This window comes from Prunus persica, chromosome G8 (genome assembly GCF_000346465.2).
Source record: "Prunus persica cultivar Lovell chromosome G8, Prunus_persica_NCBIv2, whole genome shotgun sequence".
In the NCBI taxonomy this organism is placed as follows: Eukaryota; Viridiplantae; Streptophyta; class Magnoliopsida; order Rosales; family Rosaceae; genus Prunus; species Prunus persica.
In genome coordinates, this window is record NC_034016.1 from 3,975,191 (window position 1) to 3,981,151 (window position 5,961).

Sequence of the window (5,961 nt, forward strand, 5' to 3'; positions counted from 1 at the left end):
AGTCGAAAACTGGAGCTCTGATACCACTTGTTGTGCGGAAGCGTCAACCAACTGTGAGTGAAAAATAAACAACTACTGGCAGGAGAAAAAAAAATTGAACAGAAAATTACAACAAGAAGAACACCAAGATTTATACTGGTTCGGCAATTGCCTACATTCAGTTTGGAGACGACGGAGTATTCCACTATAATCAATGGGGATATACAATAGTGTTTACCACTCAATTTCCCAAAGACCCAAATACACCCAACCTCACACACTCACAAAGGAAGAGAAAACAACGATACAAAGCAAAGAACAACTAGAGAGAATTTGTTTCTCTCTTTGGCAAAGGAAGTTATAGCCAAAAGGAAGTGGCTTCTCAAAGAAGCCAAAGGTTAGGCCAAAGGAAGTGGAAGGAAGTGGCTTCTCAAAGAAGCCAAAGGTTAGGCAAGTCAACAATAGCCTACCACCATTTGTGAAAGCTAATTAATGCATTCACATTGCAACTTGTCAATAGCCATCACTAAGGAAGTGGCTTCTCAAAGAAGCCAAAGGTTAGGCAAGTCAACAATAGCCTACCACCATTTGTGAAAACTAATTAATGCATTCACATTGCAACTTGTCAATAGCCATCACTTTTGACTATTGGTTTGAGGCAATAATCAACAATAGGGACAACTATAGAACCAGGAGTTTGGCTCAAGGTGCTAGAAGTTACATTTGCAGATTGCACATTTTGACCCACATAAGACATTACACTCCTCTTGTAGACATCAAAGAATTGAAATAACAAAGTCTTTAAAGCTAAAAGTTTTGAGTCAATGGTTAACTGATCAATACCTATCATATTTAACCATTCACCAATTGCAAATACTTTAAACCTAGGGTCCATAATAGTAGCAAAGCAAAACACAGTAGGAAACTCTTCCCAATATTTATCAAATTTTGCTTTCATTTCAGTCAAAGCATCCTTAAAAACAGAAAATTCAGAATATGCAGCAAATGATGCATGAATATCTGTTAAACAACTAATAACACAACTCGAAGTAGGGTAATACACACCAGAAAGTATCTTTGTTGAAGAATAAAAAATTTGTAAAAACCCACTAACAAGTTGAGCTATTTTCCAATCTTCTTCATTAGGAACTTGTAAATTGCAAGAAATTGATTCATTTATCTCTTTAACATACCAATGCAAAGGGACTTTATACTTTATAGCTACAAGTAAAAGCTCATAGGTGGAATTCCACCTATGAGGCACATCATTGTCTATATTTATCTTTCACATATTGAAATCAGTACAACATTTTACCCAAATTTCATGTCTCTTGCTAGAGGAATTCATGCTACGTACAATATCAGTAATTTCATCAATAGACGGAGATAAAACTTTCAGTCCATCTTGCACAATCAAGTTCAATATATGACAACAACAACGTACATGAAACAACTTTTGTTGCACAGAATCAAGCAAGAGAGATGATGGAAGTATACTTGCAGCTGTATCATTATTTGATGCATTATCTAATGACAGAGTAAATATTTTGTTGTGAATGCGCCAAGATAACAATTCATCAAATATATGAGTTGCAAGTGACTCTCCGGTGTGTGGGTATTCAATCATTTTAAAGCAAATTACCCGTTTATTCAAAAACCAGTCTTTATCAATAAAATGTGCAGTAAGTGACATGTAACCCATTTTCTGCTGTGATGACCAAACATCAGAAGTTAAACAAATTTTCGAATCAAGTTTTTCAAAAAGAGCATGCAAATCACTCTTTTCTTTACCAAATTTTTTCATCACATCTCCCTTACATGTAGAAGCTGAAATTCCCCTATATTAAGGACAAAATGCAGGCTGAATCATGCCTGTAAAATCATGGCTTTCAACAAATTTAAATGGCAGTTCTGCTCTAATAATACAATCTTCAACTTCTTTACGAGCAACAGCATGATCATAAGCAAAATTTGTCAAATTTACAGCAACATCAGCATTTAATAATATATGACCTGGACTAATCCTAGCTTGTGCAGCTTCATGCTCTTTTAAATGACGGGATAAATGACTAGTACCACTCCTAGGACTGCCAGCAAACAAAGTATTACAAATAACACATTCAGCTTTAAGTACTAGTTTACCATTTTCAATTTTGTTAACCCTTTTAAAATAAGACCATACTTTACTTGTTAATCTGGGTGCACTTGCAGGTTTATTGTTGGATGGAGTGGTGGAATCATTAGCAGGCTCATTCACTGTCCCACTAGCATTATCCATCTTGATTGTCTGAGGCTGCCAAAATTCAACCAAAAAAAAAAAAAATCAGTATATATCAAGCTGACAAAGTCTAAAACCAAACCCTGCAATTTGAAGTTTCAAAAAGATCCCATCCCAAGCTGTTTACCCAATTAATTAATAACAACACAAAGAAATTGTCCAACAGGTTGAGTGTTGTCTCCGAAAACAGAAGCAAAACAGAACAGTTCGATGAAAAAGAAAAAAAGAAAAAAAAAAGGAACATAAATAGGTGAAGCAGCACTAAATCCCAACAAGTAAAGAAAAAACAAAAAAGTATTAGACTTCACAACCAAAACAAAATCTTTCAAAGATCGGCAGATTACTGATTTCAGTCCAAACATCTCAAAATTAATGGAAGAAAAAAGAAAAAGATCGAACCTTTTTGGGTGAAATTGCCCAGCCAAAGTTATGGATAGAGGTACAAAGACTAAAAAATTCGACAAGTCAGTTAAGCTGAAATTGTAGAAGAAGATGATGAGTGTGGTGTGGAGAGATGAGCGACCGCGGCGAGGTTAAGAGATGAGCGTGTTTCTGCCTGATGCACTTCTTTTTAACGGTTGGGAGTCTCTAAAATCAAAATAGCCGTTACTAAACCCCCAAAAAAAAAAAAAGACCTATTTCCCAACTCAATCCAAGTTATGCTTATATACATGCGGGCATGTGGGCTGATTTTCGTGGGCTCAAATGGGTCGGGCTTTAGATACTATCTCAAGCTCAGCCCATTAAACAAAGGGCTGACCAGGCCCATAGCCCATAACAGGACGGGCTTTTCTTCAATGAGCTGGGCAGGCCCCATCAACTCATGGGCTAACAAGCCAAATAGTGACCCATAATCTTACGTCTGAGCAAGTAGGCCTATAAAATGGGCGGGCTGGGCATTTATGGGTGACTTGGGCTGGCTTCTGTGGGCTCAAATGGGTTGGGCCTATGGACTAAGTTGAGCTTTAGACACCCAAACTCAAGTTTAGCCCACTAAACAACGAGTCAACCCAGCCCATGCCTCATACCAGATAGGACTTTTCCTTGATGACTGGGCCAAATAATTGTTGAAGAATAAAGTCCTACATATGAAACTTGATACAATAAAATATAATATATAATGAATTGTTCCACTACTAATTGTACCGAGACCTTTTATGATAAAACCTCACACCTACTGGGCTTTATAGGTGGTTAAATTGAGGATAATATCAGTGTTGTTAGTAGTGGACCGATGGCCCGTCTATCTGAATTTAACATGGTATCAGAGCAAGTTGATTGATTGAGCCTAAATTGTACTTTTACCCTTACCCAATATGTGGTGTTCACATGTTGGCTTTGAATGTTTACTCAAACCCCTTACCTAATACGCGGTGTCCACGTGTTGGGCTTAAACGAATGACTCCAATGTGGACTTGGCTCCACGTGTAGCTCGCTATGTTGTAGTCCCATGTGAGGAGGCATGTTGAAGAATATAAGTCTCACGTCGGAAACTTGACTAAGTACCCGTTTGGCATTGCTTATTTGAGGTGATAAGTGATTTTTATAAAATTTTGGGAAGCCCAGCTCATTTGGTAACCTATGAGAAAATCACTTATTATTAAAAATTGTTGTGGGAATGGGATGCTTTCAATTTCTGATTATACGAAAATACCCCAATATGATTTCAGGTTCTCCTCTTTGAGCGTCTTCTCCTTCCCACGCCACAGAGCACTCTTCTCCTTCTCTTCCATTCTTCCTCCATTTTTTTTCTTGTTGGATCAATTGAAGTGGATGTACTCGCAACTAATATGCCAGAGGAGCCTGCGAGCTTTAGACATTATTGTGAACTGGTATTCTAATGGTGCCTTGGTCAACTGTTTTTTTCTTTTTCGCTTTCCAACTGAAGTGTTCTCCATGGTGTGAACTGAATCACTTCGGTTGACAGGTGGGCCCAATAAATATCAGTGAATTTAAATACATATATAATTCTGATAAACATGCTGTAGTATTGTATACAGGTCAGCACTAGTCATCTTTTAGGTTTTACTGACATTATTTTTCCCAAATTTGCTGCCAATTTCTTTTATATGGTTAAGCTGGGTTTACTTATGGCTGTTTTGTTTCCCATAAACAAAAGCTTTTTACTTGGAATTAGGAATACATAGAACTTTCTTTAGATATTTCTTTATCCTTTTATATCATGTGCAGTGTTGGTATGCACACAGCTTCTCAACTTAAAGAAATGCAAGAGCGCCTGGAGTCTCGACTCAAGACTTGCAATCTCACAAAAAGTGACTTGGTTAAAGATCACTTGCAATAGGGTGAAACTGGGGCAAATATGTTGGTTGGAATCCAAGTTGCCTCGGCGCGAGATTGATGAGTTTCAAGCTTGTGGGAGTTCTCTTGGATATGACTATGTAGTGGTGATCGATGACGACGAGTTCAATCTTTTAATGCATTGAGACTTTCACATTGCTATGAAGGGGAAGCTTGTGCCACCAGATCACGTTTTAAGGAGTAGAGAAGGGAGGCACCGTCTTATATGTTTGATAGTTTATTATTTTTGTCTTATATGTACTATTTATTATTGATAGCACCTAAATGTAGCAATGATTTAACAATTTTAACGTAATATTTTATTTATTTTATGATTAAAATAATTTTTAGGTGTTAAGGTTAGAAAACATATTAAATACAAGAATTATATAAGTGAAAGTGAAAATGAAATTACTTTTCTTTTTACCAAACAATTGAATAGAAAAGAAATTTCAACATATGCCCTTTTTAGTCATTGGACACAGCTCACAGCACTTTTACACAAAATTTTCCAAACACTCATAAACTGATTATTTTACCAACAACATTTTTAACAAAAAGTTTACCAAACACCAAACTGCTTTGTCTCACAACTGATTTCTCTCACAGCAAATATGACAATGATTATTTTCACAGTACAACAATGTCAAACTGGCCCTAAATAAAATACAATATATAATGAATGGTTCCACTACTAATATGACCAACACTTATTGTGATAAAACCTCGCATCTACTGGGCTTTGTATGTGGTTAAGTTAGGGACAATATCGGTGTTATTAGTAGTGGGCAATTGGCCCGTCTCTCTGAATTTAACAATAATAACCCTTAATTTTAGGGTTAATTACAGTTTAGTACCATATAGTTACACCCTTAAGACATGTTAGTCCCTATCTTTTCAATTTTAACAATCACATATCCCGGTCTTTTAAATTTGTTACAATGTGGTTCCGCCGTTAAGGTTTACTTCAGATCTCTCTGTTAGTTGCCTACATGGCACTATGAGTCCCCATTTTTCACATTTTTAAATTTGAAATTAATTAAAATATGAACAAGATATTAAAAACCAAAAATCTCTCTCTCTCTCTCTCTCTCTCTCTCTCTCTCTCTTTTTTGCGTTCTCCCGATCAAGCCTCTCTCTTCCTCATTGTTTGTCGACAACCATAAACACCGATCTCCCCTCACCTTCATCCCCAGCAAACCTCTCTCTCGTCTCTGCCATATATTTGGATGGGCCTCCAATTGGAAAAACAACATTTGCCTACATCTGCATGATCACTTTATGTCTTGTTGCTTGATCAGATCTGTGTATTTTTTGATTGATGTGATTATTTTTTGGGTCATTGATTGTTAATGCTTGGTCTATTTATATCAGTGAGGGTGGTTATGGTTATGGAGGCTGGGTTG

General features: G+C 36.7%; 2 long non-coding RNA genes across 2 annotated transcripts in view; one reads left to right on the plus strand and one right to left on the minus strand.

The window, feature by feature from the left end:
- Nucleotides 1-489, plus strand: part of LOC109946295 — an 8,568-nt gene extending 8,079 nt beyond the window's left edge. The window contains exon 3 of the long non-coding RNA XR_002269488.1: nt 425-489. This is a non-coding gene — a long non-coding RNA (uncharacterized LOC109946295). The remainder of the gene's footprint in view (nt 1-424) is intronic.
- LOC109946296 lies at nt 1,736-3,028 on the minus strand. Its single transcript, XR_002269489.1, has 2 exons — nt 2,657-3,028; nt 1,736-2,272 (listed from the first exon to the last, which is right to left on the minus strand). It is a non-coding gene; the product is annotated as an uncharacterized LOC109946296 (long non-coding RNA).